At 43.4% G+C, this 14456-nt stretch overlaps 1 protein-coding gene and 8 non-coding genes across 9 annotated transcripts in view; 6 read left to right on the top strand and 3 right to left on the bottom strand.

Annotated features, from left to right (window-relative positions):
- The first annotated feature begins 468 nt into the window (after positions 1 to 468).
- Positions 469 to 542, top strand: trnan-guu (transfer RNA asparagine (anticodon GUU)). Its single transcript has one exon. It is a non-coding gene; the product is annotated as a tRNA-Asn (tRNA).
- A 548-nt stretch (positions 543 to 1090) lies between these two features.
- On the top strand, positions 1091 to 1164 carry trnan-guu (transfer RNA asparagine (anticodon GUU)). The gene has a single exon. It is a non-coding gene; the product is annotated as a tRNA-Asn (tRNA).
- A 542-nt stretch (positions 1165 to 1706) lies between these two features.
- On the top strand, positions 1707 to 1780 carry trnan-guu (transfer RNA asparagine (anticodon GUU)). The gene has a single exon. It is a non-coding gene; the product is annotated as a tRNA-Asn (tRNA).
- A 654-nt stretch (positions 1781 to 2434) lies between these two features.
- trnan-guu (transfer RNA asparagine (anticodon GUU)) lies at positions 2435 to 2508 on the top strand. Its single transcript has one exon. It is a non-coding gene; the product is annotated as a tRNA-Asn (tRNA).
- A 9074-nt stretch (positions 2509 to 11582) lies between these two features.
- trnak-cuu (transfer RNA lysine (anticodon CUU)) lies at positions 11583 to 11655 on the top strand. Its single transcript has one exon. It is a non-coding gene; the product is annotated as a tRNA-Lys (tRNA).
- Positions 11656 to 12115: 460 nt separating this feature from the next.
- On the bottom strand, positions 12116 to 12189 carry trnan-guu (transfer RNA asparagine (anticodon GUU)). The gene has a single exon. It is a non-coding gene; the product is annotated as a tRNA-Asn (tRNA).
- Positions 12190 to 12706: 517 nt separating this feature from the next.
- Positions 12707 to 12780, bottom strand: trnan-guu (transfer RNA asparagine (anticodon GUU)). The gene has a single exon. It is a non-coding gene; the product is annotated as a tRNA-Asn (tRNA).
- Positions 12781 to 12935: 155 nt separating this feature from the next.
- trnak-cuu (transfer RNA lysine (anticodon CUU)) lies at positions 12936 to 13008 on the bottom strand. Its single transcript has one exon. It is a non-coding gene; the product is annotated as a tRNA-Lys (tRNA).
- A 700-nt stretch (positions 13009 to 13708) lies between these two features.
- The window catches only part of adisspb (adipose secreted signaling protein b), a 55482-nt gene continuing 54734 nt past the window's right edge, over positions 13709 to 14456 (top strand). Inside the window, exon 1 of the mRNA XM_085266572.1 lies at positions 13709 to 14003. The gene's annotated coding sequence lies outside the window, so the exon portion shown is untranslated. The remainder of the gene's footprint in view (positions 14004 to 14456) is intronic.

Below are 14456 nucleotides of genomic sequence, written 5' to 3'. Positions count from 1 at the left end.
GTTATAATCAACCATGTTATAACAAACCATGGTATATCCAGGACGGTCGTTTGATGAACGCAGTCAACTTTTTTATCAAGGGTGATATGCATCTTTGGGGTTCCTGTTTTTCGTTCGCAACTGCATACTTGCTGCCAAGTATGTGTGACCTACAAGTCACATATTTTAAACAATCAAGGCGGTATGGAGAGGAAGTACCAGAGCACCTCCATCTAGCCACCCGGTCCTCTCTCGACGCCCCTGCTTGGCTTCACTCAGTCTCAGTTGCACAATCGTATACCCCACAACCAAAGAGACCGGAACACCCTCCCCCAGTCCCCCGTCCAGCCTCGACACCTGTGGGTTGCGGGTTGTCAGTCTCTGTGGCGCAATAGGTTAGAGCTTTTGGCTGTTAACAACCAAAAAAGACCGGAACACCCTCCCCCAGTCCCCCGTCCAGTCTCGACACCTGTGGGTTGCGCGTTGTCAGTCTCTGTGGTGCAATCGGTTAGCGCGTTCGGCTGTTAACCGAAAGGTTGGTGGTTCAAGCCCACCCAGGGACGATATCACTGTGTTTTCCAGGTGCTGCACAAACGTGCAGTGCAACTCTTATGACAGTTATGTTGGTTATACCATGTTATAATCAACCATGTTTTAACCAACCATGGTATAACCATGTTATAACCAGGACGGTCGTTTGATGAACGCAGTCAACTGTTTTATCAAGGCTGATATTCTTTGGGGTGCTGTTGTTCATCCGCAACTGCATACTTGCTGCCAAGTATGTGTGACCTACAAGTCACATATTCTAAGCAATCAAGGCGGTATGGAGAGGAAGTACCAGAGCACCTCCATCTAGCCACCCGGTCCTCTCTCGACGCCCCTGCTTGGCTTCACTCAGTCTCTGTTGCACAATCGTATACCCCACAACCAAAAAGACCGGAACACCCTCCCCCAGTCCCCCGTCCAGCCTCGACACCTGTGGGTTGCGGGTTGTCAGTCTCTGTGGCGCAATCGGTTAGAGCTTTCGGATGTTAACAACCAAAAAAGACCGGAACACCCTCCCCCACTCCCCCGTCCAGTCTTGACACCTGTGTGTTGCGCGTTGTCAGTCTCTGTGGCGCAATGGGTTAGCGCATTCGGCTGTTAACCGAAAGGTTGGTGGTTCAAGCCCACCCAGGGACGATATCACTGTTATTGCCAGGTAATTCAGAATGCTGCACAAACGTGCAGTGCAACTCTTATGTTGGTTATACCATGTTATAATCAACCATGTTATAACAAACCATGGTATATCCAGGACGGTCGTTTGATGAACGCAGTCAACTGTTTTATCAAGGGTGATATGCATCTTTGGGGTTGCTGTTGTTCGTTCGCAACTGCATACTTGCTGCCAAGTATGTGTGACCTACAAGTCACATACTTTAAACAATCAAGGCAGTATGGAGAGGAAGTACCAGAGCACCTCCATCTAGCCACCCGGTCCTCTCTCGACGCCCCTGCTTGGCTTCACTCAGTCTCTGTTGCACAATCGTATACCCCACAACCAAAAAGACCGGAACACCCTCCCCCAGTCCCCCGTCCAGCCTCGACACCTGTGGGTTGCGGGTTGTCAGTCTCTGTGGCGCAATCGGTTAGAGCTTTCGGATGTTAACAACCAAAAAAGACCGGAACACCCTCCCCCACTCCCCCGTCCAGTCTTGACACCTGTGTGTTGCGCGTTGTCAGTCTCTGTGGCGCAATGGGTTAGCGCATTCGGCTGTTAACCGAAAGGTTGGTGGTTCAAGCCCACCCAGGGACGATATCATTGTTATTGCCAGGTAATTCAGAATGCTGCACAAACGTGCAGTGCAACTCTTATGTTGGTTATACCATGTTATAATCAACCATGTTATAACAAACCATGGTATATCCAGGACGGTCGTTTGATGAACGCAGTCAACTGTTTTATCAAGGGTGATATGCATCTTTGGGGGTGCTGTTGTTCGTTCGCAACTGCATACTTGCTGCCAAGTATGTGTGACCTACAAGTCACATATTTTAAACAATCAAGGCGGTATGGAGAGGAAGTACCAGAGCACCTCCATCTAGCCACCCGGTCCTCTCTCGACGCCCCTGCTTGGCTTCACTCAGTCTCTGTTGCACAATCGTATACCCCACAACCAAAAAGACCGGAACACCCTCCCCCAGTCCCCCGTCCAGCCTCGACACCTGTCGGTTGCGGGTTGTCAGTCTCTGTGGCGCAATCGGTTAGAGCTTTCGGATGTTAACAACCAAAAAAGACCGGAACACCCTCCCCCAGTCCCCCGTCCAGTCTTGACACCTGTGGGTTGCGCGTTGTCAGTCTCTGTGGCGCAATCGGTTAGAGCTTTCGGATGTTAACAACCAAAAAAGACCGGAACACCCTCCCCCAGTCCCCCGTCCAGTCTTGACACCTGTGGGTTGCGCGTTGTCAGTCTCTGTGGCGCAATGGGTTAGCGCATTCGGCTGTTAACCGAAAGGTTGGTGGTTCAAGCCCACCCAGGGACGATATCACTGTTATTGCCAGGTAATTCAGAATGCTGCACAAACGTGCAGTGCAACTCTTATGTTGGTTATACCATGTTATAATCAACCATGTTTTAACCAACCATGGTATAACCATGTTATAACCAGGACGGTCGTTTGATGAACGCAGTCAACTGTTTTATCAAGGGTGATATGCATCTTTGGGGTGCTGTTGTTCGTTCGCAACTGCATAATAGCTGCCAAGTATGTGTGACCTACAAGTCACATATTTTAAACAATCAAGGCGGTATGGAGAGGAAGTACCAGAGCACCTCCATCCAGCCACCCGGTCCTCTCTCGACGCCCCTGCTTGGCTTTATTCAGTCTCTGTTGCACAATCGTTTACCCCACAACCAAAAAGACCGGAACACCCTCCCCCAGTCCCCCGTCCAGTCTCGACACCTGTGGGTTGCACGTTGTCAGTCTCTGTGGCGCAATCGGTTAGCGTGTTTAGCTGTTAACCGAAAGGTTGGTGGTTCGGGGATGTCGCGGCCTTTTACTTTCCAAACACCAACAAAGTCCAAGAAAAGGCCGTGGGTGGCAACGGGAGGTTTGTTTTAGAACGCACTTCTGACTCCATTGTTTAAAAATCATATGCCGTTTATTTCGTGAAAAAATACAAACAGAAATCAGCCAAATAACTTCTTAAAACTTAAAATTAAACGAAAGTTAACTTAATTTGCTTTAACAATTTCAAAAGTGGTCAAAAAATCTTTTTCTAACCCTCCCGTCTTCCCATCTGATATTTGGCAAACAAAAGCTCTTTACCACACCCATCCAGGGTGCTCTTAATCTCTTGATTAATGGGAGGGTCCATAACCTAATAAACCAATCACTTTCCAAAAGCTTCTCCAATAAAATTTATTACAAATTTACATAACAAAACCAGGTCAGTATATTCTTACACCTTTAAAGAAAAAACAAAAATGAATACAAATTGCATTTTATAAACATTCAACAAAAATGGCCACAACATTTCGGCCCCTAATTCCTGTGTAACATGAATTATATCTGTCTAAGTGGCCATCACAAAATGCAATACCAATAATTTTCTTCAGTAGTCCATCCTTATAAGTCTTCTTAAAAACCAAACAAAAGGAAAGGTCAATGTTCTATGATTTCAAGTCTCTGTTGTTCATGTGTTTGCTTTGTGTGTATTCAAAAAAGGTGTATGTTGCATAATGGAGTGTAGAGCAAAGTGAGTGTCAGTGTAAATGTAGAGCCAGAGGTTCCAGAACTTGGCTCAGTTGGAGGTAAACATTCATTGTTTCCTCTAGATGGCCTCCACCAGGAGACATATTTTGTTGATTGGTCTCTCCAGCTCATTTGTTCGTGTCTTAACTCTAACACGGCGAACTACTCCGTGTGCATCGGCCATGGTTTCAGTGATGCGGCCAATGGGCCAAGAATTTCTTGGTGCAGCTCCATCAACAACAAGCACAACATCACCAATGCAAAAGTTCCTACGAATCTTGTTCCATTTCTGTCGTTCCTGCAACATAGGAAGGTATTCTTTCACCCACCTTTTCCAGAATAGATCCACAATATACTGGGCTTGTTTCCATCGTCTTCGCAGATACAGATCCTCTTTTTTAAATAAACCTGGTGGCAGCACAGGTTTGCCTTTTAACTGGAGCAAGTGATTTGGAGTAAGAGCTTCGACATCATTGGAATCTTCAGAAGAAGGTGTGATTGGGCGGTCATTCAGTATAGCCTCCACTTCACAAAAAACTGTATGCAAGGTTTCATCATCTAGTACTTGCTGGTTTGTGATAGAGTATAATATTCTCTTTATTTCTTGCACCAAGTGCTCCCATACTCCACCATGATGGGCCCCATAGGGCGGGTTAAAGGTCCACTTTATGCCATCCTGTGCTAAGCCTTTTTGGATTTTACTTTGGTTTAGCTCTAACATAGCTTGTTTTAACTCACGATTCGAGCTGACAAAGTTGGTTCCATTGTCTGACCGGATTTCTTTGACCTGTCCTCTGCGGCAGATGAATCTCCTGATGGCATTAATACAGGAGCCTGTATCAAGAGAATGTGCCACCTCAAGGTGGACTGCACGACAGGTTAGGCATGTGAAGAGAACTCCATATCTCTTAACAAGACTCCTGCCTCTCTTTACTTCTATTGGTCCAAAATAATCAACACCAACATAAGTAAATGGTGGAAGATCAGCTGAGATTCTGTCAATAGGAAGATCAGACATTTTCTGCTCACCTGGCTTTTGCCGTTGTCTTTGACACACTATGCAATCTCTGATTATTTTTCTAGCTGCTGAATTAGCATGAGGAATCCAGTACTGACGGCGAAGTGTTGAAAGCATGTGATTTCTTCCTCTGTGACCAATCTTTTCGTGAATATGCTGAAGAATAAGCTTTGAAACATGGCTTTCTTTTGGCAAAATTGCAGGATGTTGTGTTTCCTCAGGTAAATCCGCTTTGCTCAGTCTTCCACCCACTCTCAAGACACCATTAGCAACTACAGGACCAAGCTTACACAGATGACTTGACTTTCTTACAGTGCCAGAGTTTAGGGCAGTCATTTCATCAGCAAAATGTTTTCTTTGCACAAAGCTCACTATAGCTTCCTCAGCCTTGGACAAATCCTCAGTTTTGAGCAGAGTGTTCCATTTATCATCTTGCTTAACACATATTTGACTTCCACAGTGCGTGCCCAGCAACTTCTGTCTTTTCCTTGTTTGCAGTTTAAGTCTTTCTTTTACTTTTAGGATCCATGCCACACACCTTTTTAATTTTGTCCAGCTGGAGAAGTACAACAGCAGCTTAGTAGTGGGACACACATCTTCTTTCAGCACAGCTGCACACAACACTTTTACTTCTGGGTAAGCTTCCAAATGGACAGATACACAATTCATGCCTACAGGCCAGTGAACAACAGGTTTACTGAGAAATTCTGGACCATTGATCCAGGTGGAAGATTTCAGGAAACAGCCAACTGTCATTCCTCGAGAGGCTGCATCAGCTGGATTCAGCTTTGAACTGATGTACCTCCACTGCTCAACTTTTGTCAAAGCATGAATGGTGGAAACTCTATTAGCTACATACGTTTTGAACCGTGTGGTTGTGTTTGCAATGTACTGTAGCACAGTTGTGCTGTCAGACCAAAAGACTGACTCACTCAGATTAAGATTGAGTTCAACTGATAGCATTTTGTCCAAGCGCACAGCTAAAACTGCAGCAGCCAGCTCAAGACGTGGGATGGTGACTTGTTTTAACGGCGCCACCCTTGCTTTACCAATAATAAAGGAAACACACACTTCCTGCTTGCTATTAGATAGCCTAAGATATGATACAGCACCATACCCACTTTCACTGGCATCACAAAAGTGATGCAGCTGTGCACTTTTTATCTCCCCAAATCCTTTGGGTGTGACACATCTACTAATACTAAACTTGTTAAGAAGAACTAAATCCTCAACCCATTTTTGCCAAGTTTGTGCCATTTCTGCTGGTATTGTCTCATCCCAGCCAAACCTCAGTTTACATAGATGTTGCAGAATTTGTTTTGCAGGCAGAATGACTGGAGCTAAGAAACCCAAAGGGTCGTAAATGGAGCTGATATTGGACAGAATACCACGTCTTGTAAGTGGTTTGTTCTTGTTCACAATACTGAATGTGAAAACATCACGTTCAATATCCCATTGCACACCGAGAGCTCTTTCTGTGGGTAGCTGATCCCGACTAAGGTCCAGCATCTTTACACCTGTGGCTCTATTTTCCTCCGGGATCTGACAGAGGACAGAGCAATCACTACATACCCACTTATTGAGCTTAAATCCCCCCTTGGCACACACTTCAGTAAGCTGCTGATAAAGTGAGATGGCCTGCTCAACAGACTGAGTAGATTTAAGACAGTCATCTACATAAAAACTATGCCTGATTGTATGTATAACCTCCTCTGGGTACAGATGTTGGTTGTCATCAGCAGTCTTTAGTAGTGCATAGGTGGCACAGCTGGGGGAGGATACTGCACCAAAAATGTGGACTAGCATTCTATGTTCCACCAGCTGTTTTGTGATGTCACCATCGGGCCACCAGAGAAAACGTAAAAAGTTTACGTGTTCCTCAGCTACTCTGACCTGATGAAACATCCCTTTAATGTCTGTCATAAGCGCTATTGGACCCTGCCGAAAGCGAATCAGCACACCTAATAAAGTGTTAGTCAGATCTGGGCCTTGTAATAGCTCTTTGTTCAGTGATGTTCCAGAAAATGTTGAAGCACAATCAGACACAACACGCAGTGTTTTCTTGCGGGGGTGGTAGACCCCATGATGAGGTATATACCACACCTTTCCTTCCTCATTCTTCAACTGTTCTTGTGGTATGATTTCTGAATGTCCCTCCATACTAACATTGTGCATGAATTCTTTGTATTCTTCAAAGAATAACTGATCCTTCTGAAACCGTTTTAGCAGATATTGCGCCCTCTGCTGAGCCACCTGCTTGTTGTTTGGCATTCTTACTTCAGGTTTACGAAAGGGTAATTTCAAGTAATAATGGCCATCCTTAAGTACAGCTGACTCTGACATTATGTTCATGAGCTGTTTATCTTCTACAGACATTTCTGCACGCTCATTACACTGGTTCTCCACAAAATCTTGATTATACTGCTTAACCAGCATTTCCTCTAAACTACTTATAGAAATGCGGTTTACCTGGACAAAACTAGCATCATGCTCATCCTTTTCACTACCCTGATTGAGTGGCCCATTGACAACCCAACCAAGACGAGTCAGCACAGCATAGGGTCCATTACCCTCACTGTTAATGATTCTCCAAGGTTTCAGCGCTTTGGGAGAATTTACACCAATAAGCAGCCCAATGCCAGCATTTATCGGTGTCAACTCAACCTCCTTTAAGTAAGGCCATTTTCTTAAGTTTTCTTCTTTAGGGATATTTTCTTTAGTGACAGGAATAAACTTTTGAGTGTACACAACAGGCAACCTCAAATACTCATTCTGTTTCGAAGCAGCTACTTCCATACCAAAAAGTTTATAGCTACTTACTGGCCTTTCCTGACCCATAGTCTTTAACATGATTTCCACTTTCTTTCCAGATGCATTTAACTGCATCATCAACGCCTCAGTGCAAAAAGTTGCAGAGCTGCCGGGATCAAGAAAGGCGTACGTCTCCACAACCTTCGTCCCATTTTCCAACTTCACTTTTACTGGAACAACTGACAAGGCACATTCATTAGACCCGGCCCCAGTATGGCTACCAAAGTTCAAAGAAACAAGAGCATTTGAGACTGATGATTCTTTACATTCAGCTTTAGCTGCTTGCCACTGCCGTTCTTTTGAGTCTATGTGAAGAACAGTAGGGTGATTTTTGTTACAGGTGTGGCACGTCAAACGATGTGGACAAGCTTTACTCATGTGGCCTCTCTTTAAGCAACCAAAGCATAAACCTTTACTCTTAAGGAATGTCACCTTTTCTTTGTTGGCTTTTAGTTTGAATGAGTCACATACGTCCAAAAAATGAGTTTGGTCACAAAACAAGCACCGAGTTTGATCTAACCCTTTATCTTCATGGCTTATCTGAATCCATTCCGGTTTGTCATTGTTCTGTTCTGAAACTACAGCAACAGAAGTAGCAAAGCTACTGCTTTTAGTTTTAAGCGGTGTCTTTGATGGTTTTGAAGCCATCTTTTCTTTTGTGTTTTGACTCTCTCCAAAAACAGGATCTAATGCAGCTCTTGTTTGCTTTTCAAGAAAATCAAGAAGATCTTTAAATCCTGCTCTGCGATCGCACTTTTCTGTTATATCAACGATTATTAGTCGTCATTTATCACGAAGTCTAAAAGGCAACTTTGAAACAAGAATCCTCATATTGGTTGAATTTTCCAGCTCATCAAGAAACCCAGCTTCATCCATTGTGTTGAAGCAGCTTCTTAGAAAGAATGTGTAAGCACGTAATGCTGAAGCATCATCAGACTTTAAAACTGACCAGTTAAGAGCCTTGTCTATAAATGCAGACGTTATCTTTGCTCTGTTACCAAAGTTCCACTCAAGCTGCCTTTTTGCCTCAACATAAGCTGTCTGTGGACTCATGTGCATACAACTTCTCACTAAAATTCTGGGCTGTCCTGTAGTAAACTGTTCTAAATAATAAAGCCTATCCTGCATATTATCAGTTTTAGTCTCTATTCCTTGTTCAAAAGCCTTAAGAAAGGATCTAAAACGCAAAGGATCACCACCAAAAACAGGAATGTCTATAGCTGGAAGCAGTGACAACCTCTGTTGGTTTACAAGCATCTGAGTAATTTCATTTTGCTTTGTCATAATCTCTAATAGGGCACTGCTGTGAACATCAACCTGAGAAGAGATTGGCCTTGGGCTTTCCCCTTCTGGTTTGACCTTAGCAGGTGCATGTGTCTCTAGGGGCATTGGCAAAGGAGAATGAACTAAAGGGGCTTTCTTTGTTCTTGGAGCCTTTCGAGCTGTAGCAGCAGGTATGAACTCAGTAGATGTTCCAGACGGCGCTGTAATCCCGCCTTCTGATTCAACCTCAGCCCTGGATGCAAGGCTCTGCCGATCCTGAGCAGAGGTGAGAATTTGCCTTTTTGCATCAGCCTTAACCAACTTAGTTCTTAGAGCCAATGCTTCTTTTCTTGCTTTTAATTGAACTTCTTCCAGTTCGAGCGCATGTTTTTCTTGCAGTGCGTCCACCTCCGCTTTTAAAGCGGCTCTTTCCACTTCAGCTTCCATCAGCGCAATTGAAGCCGCACGCGAGCTTTTACTCCTTAAACTTAAGGCTGCAGTAACATTACTGGGCGCTTTACTAGAGCCCTTGCTGCCAGGTTTAGCAACTCGTTCAGAAATCATGTCGCTCGCTTCTTGCGCTACTTGTGAGACACTATCATGCGGCGCAATGTCACTGTCATGAGATGCTACCTTTGATTCAACATTAGAGGCTACAACTTCATCCTTTTGTGGATTGGGGTCTGCATTTATCCAAGTGTCGATTTCATGCAGAAAGTCTTTAAAACTGATCAGCTTAGGTTCATACCAATCGCTGTGATCTGTTTCTTTTTCATCATCGTTCAGCAATTTTTGAACTGAAGTCTGTAAGAGTTTATAAACTCTCCCAAATAATCATTAAATGTTCTCATGTGTTCATCTATGGAGGCTTTTGATTCTCCAGCATCAATGAGAGCATTAATGTCATTTCGTTTTCTTGTCAGAACGCCAAGCTTCGCTCTGCGTTTTTTAATTAAATTAAAAAGCTCTCTTTCTTGTTCCTCCATTTTAACCAGAAAATTCGTTTTACAAGGTCCAAAAGATAATTGTTTAATACAAATGTTTCAAGTTGCAGCTCAGCATCTCGGTTGATCCAAACAAAGTTTCGCATTTACTCACGAACTTTGCGTCATTTTTTCAGTCCATTCTGCGAAGATCCAATCTTCCAAGTCCAATTCTTGCAAGTTTTCCCATCTTCCAAGTTGACATCCAAGCCAGTCAAAATGATTTTTTGACTTAAATGTCGCGGCCTTTTACTTTCCAAACACCAAAAAAGTCCAAGAAAAGGCCGTGGGTGGCAACGGGAGGTTTGTTTTAGAACGCACTTCTGACTCCATTGTTTAAAAATCATATGCCGTTTATTTCGTGAAAAAATACAAACAGAAATCAGCAAAATAACTTCTTAAAACTTAAAATTAAACGAAAGTTAACTTAATTTGCTTTAACAATTTCAAAAGTGGTCAAAAAATCATTTTCTACCCCTCCCGTCTTCCCATCTGACATTTGGCAAACAAAAAACAAAAGCTCTTTACCACACCCATCCAGGGTGCTCTTAATCTCTTGATTAATGGGAGGGTCCATAACCTAATAAACCAATCACTTTCCAAAAGCTTCTCCAATAAAATTAATTACAAATTTACATAACAAAACCAGGTCAGTATATTCTTACACCTTTAAAGAAAAAACAAAAATGAATACAAATTGCATTTTATAAACATTCAACAAAAATGGCCACAACAGGGGACTATATCACTGTTATTGCCAGGTAATGCAGAATGCTACACAAACGTGCAGTGCAACTCTTATGACAGTTATGTTGGTTATACCATGTTATAATCAACCATGTTATAACCAGGACGGTCGTTTGATGAACGCAGTCAACTGTTTTATCAAGGGTGATATGCATCTTTGGGGTGCTGTTGTTCGTCCGCAACTGCATACTTGCTGCCAAGTATGTGTGACCTACAAGTCACATATTTTAAACAATCAAGGCGGTATGGAGAGGAAGTACCAGAGCACCTCCATCTAGCCACCCGGTCCTCTCTCGACGCCCCTGCTTGGCTTTATTCAGTCTCTGTTGCACAATCGTTTACCCCACAACCAAAAAGACCGGAACACCCTCCCCCACTCCCCTGTCCAGTCTCGACACCTGTGGGTTGCACGTTGTCAGTCTCTGTGGCGCAATCGGTTAGAGCGTTCGGCTGTTAACAACCAAAAAAGACCGGAATCACCTCCCCCAGTCCCCCGTCCAGTCTCGACACCTGTACGTTGTCAGTCCGAAAGGACCAACCGAAAGGTTGGTGGTTCAAGCCCACTCAGGGACTATATCACTGTTATTGCCAGGTAATGCAGAATGCTGCACAAACGTGCAGTGCAACTCTTATGACAGTTATGTTGGTTATACCATGTTATAACCAAGCATGTTATAACCATGTTATAACAATCATGTTGCACAAACGTGCAATTGGGTATACCTCATGTAGAGGAGGTACCAGAACACCTACACCCAACCACTTTTAAATCTTTTTTGCGATATAAATTATATTTTAGTAATTGAGTTTTGCATTTTTCTATTTCCTTGGCTACTCCACTGCTCTGTCCGTTTTATGAAGGTTTGCCCTTTACTTAATATGAGCCGGTGTCCACCTATCCTTTGGTAAACTGGACCTGGGCTGTCATCACAAAAGATCACAGCAGTCTTCGCTGGATGTGAAGGTATGGGAAAGATTCAGAGGCTGATACTTAGGAACCAGACACTTCATTTGATCCAATCCCCCAAACTCAGGCAGTTGCCCGGCTAGCTCAGTCGGTAGAGCATGAGACTCTTAATCTCAGGGTCGTGGGTTCGAGCCCCACGTTGGGCGCTTGAAATTTTCTTTTTTCTTCTCCTACCATATTTGGAGAAGTAGTTCATAAGTGTTACTTAATTTAAAAGAAATAAATCCATTAGTTTGAATTTATTAAAACAAAAACATTTCAATATGTGTTTGTGAAATACCAAATCGTGTAGTGGTACAGTAAAAGTAAATTCTTACTATGTCTTTAAGCTGTGCTTCACACGTGGTTTAGATATGGATGCCAAAGGTTGATTCTGTTCATCTGTTTCTCCCACTGAAAACGCTATATGCAGATGAACAACATCAACCTTTTGTGATTTATTTACCTGAATGATTGAGTATGCATCAAGACGTTTGAATTCATAATACATCTTAAGCCGTTACATGCAGAATACCTTTCCTTGTCTCAGTGTTTCTGATTCCAGCTCTCCCCCGTTGAATTACAAATATCTATAATCTTTTACAGTGAGGCTGGAATAATAGGAAACGTCCCTGGGTGGGCTCGAACCACCAACCTTTCGGTTAACAGCCGAACGCGCTAACCGATTGCGCCACAGAGACGACATGGTGCAGTGTTGATTGTTTCCCTTCCCCCCTTGTTGAGAGCACACACAGCAATACTGTGGCAAAGCTAGTGAAGCGCCACATATTGTCTCTGGCGCAATCGGTTTTCGCGTTCGGCTGCTAAATGAAAGGTTGGTGGTTCGAACCCACTCAGGGACGATGGCTGCTCCCTTTATTTGATGCTTTTTTGACAAGACAAGCAAAAACGGGAAAATAAAAATGGAGGAACTCCACAAGCGCTCAAGTGAGGGGGGGTGGGCAGCAGCAGAAAGGGAAGGCAGGAGACTGCAGTTTCTCTGTAATTACCTTTCAAATTTAAAACTGGCAACTCACACTGGACAGTAAAAGCAGAAATATAGTATTTCTGTAATTTTAGAGTAATTTTCTATATTGTGAATAACGTTTTACAAGGGGGAAAGGGTGGGGGTCCAGAAATTACTGCAAAGGTTTGTAAAGTTGCATTAACCCAAAGACATGAAGAAAAAGAAAGAAAAAACAACAAAAAAAAATTTGTCGTCCCTGGGTGGGCTCGAACCACCAACCTTTCGGTTAACAGCCGAACGCGCTAACCGATTGCGCCACAGAGACCACATGGAAAACATCAGGGAGTTACTAATTTTGAAAGTTACAAGGGGTAGTATATAGCTTTTTAAAAAAAAATTTTTTTTCAAACATGGAAGGCAGATCATGTGGTCACTGAAGAAAAGAATTTCAGGTGATGACACATGGGATTAAAAATGTTGCGCCCAACGTGGGGCTCGAACCCACGACCCTGAGATTAAGAGTCTCATGCTCTACCGACTGAGCTAGCCGGGCTGATGAATACTGGGTAGTGCAATCGGCCTGTAATTATCCAAACAGCTCACTTTTGCAGCTTTGTCTTTCATAACTGGTACCAGTAAAATACACAGCATTGAGTCTGGTAATATGCCATGAATCATAAACCCAGTGAAACAGAGTGCTAAAAGAGGAGCTAGCCTTAAACTAGCATGTTTTAAATGTTCTGCAGTGATGTGATCCAAACCAGAGGATTTATTATCAGACAACCTATGAATGGCTTCATATACTTCATGTGTCCTTACACTTATTGTGTCATTACTCATGTCAAGATTGTCCTCATATGGATCACTTTTTATACAGTTAAACAACGCACTGTAATGCTGTCTCCATAATGCTGCAATGTTATCTGCCCCAGAAACACCTTCAACAGTTGATGGTAGAGATGGTTTACAGTTATTAAGAGCTTTCACCTCTTTCCAAAAATCTGCCATATTATTACACAACAATAGTTTAAGTTTGGCCGGCAGCTGTGATGTTTGAAGACATATCTTTTAATAAAACTAAGTTAAAGCAAGCGATGTAATGTGTATCTGCAATAAAAACACATCTTCAGAGTCAGGGACAGAACTTCATTTAGAGTTTGCCCATGCGCAGAAAGCACTGCCAGATGGCGCTATCCGCTACAGTAAACCCCGAGGATGAAAGAGGAGACTGGGAGTGTTTTACAGCCAGCTTTGACTGTCACTCTTTTGCAGCACATAGAGTAGAGAGGAACGTTTCTGCTTTTGCACCACCGCCTTTTTCGCTTTTGTAAAATATAGACTTGGAAGCGCAACACCCGCAGCCGCACCACGTGACCAAATGCGGAAATCATCCGACTGAGGAAAGTAGAACCGGAGGCGAGAGGTGAGGGTTTGGTGCCCGCCTGATTTTCAGAGAGGCTTTTGCTGCTGCTGCTGCTACGTGTTTCGGAGAAGGTTTCCACTTAACCCCACGGTTAAATGTACGACTTCCGTATGGTGTGAGTAAAGGTAAGCAACAAGGAAGCAAAACAAAAGAAAGCCCCGACCGTTTGTGAAACGCGGTAACTTTTTAAGAGGAACGCAACAAACCACCTGGCTGGTTGGCTGGATGAGAAGGGAGTCTTTGTGTAGACAGATGTGCAATTGTAGTAATTGTCGATGCTGCACGCTTTACTCACTGTGACGACTGTGTGATAATTCTAGTGTTACTACAAAGAAGTGGACCAGAGAAACTAACAGAGCCCTTTATTTGTGACCTCACCTTTGCACATTTAGCTCCTAATGCTTCATGTTTTGTGTAAAAGTCATTCTTGCTTTTTCTCCCACTTGTACTTTCTTTGTTGCTCTGCAGAAAAAGCTCGGGGAAAAACCAGCATGGCTGTGGCTGAATTTGGGTGTAAGAGTTTTAATGGTCTGCATTTAAAGCTGTATTCATAAAGCAACATAAAATTCATCAGCACA

The sequence above is a fragment of the Mchenga conophoros genome, linkage group LG3 (assembly GCF_057382185.1).
Source record: "Mchenga conophoros isolate Kocher_MC1m ecotype Shallow Benthic linkage group LG3, M_conophoros_male_GT1.1, whole genome shotgun sequence".
NCBI classification, from domain to species: domain Eukaryota; kingdom Metazoa; phylum Chordata; class Actinopteri; order Cichliformes; family Cichlidae; genus Mchenga; species Mchenga conophoros.
Note: the sequence above shows the minus strand (reverse complement) of the source record. Positions and strands in the feature narration are given on the sequence as shown.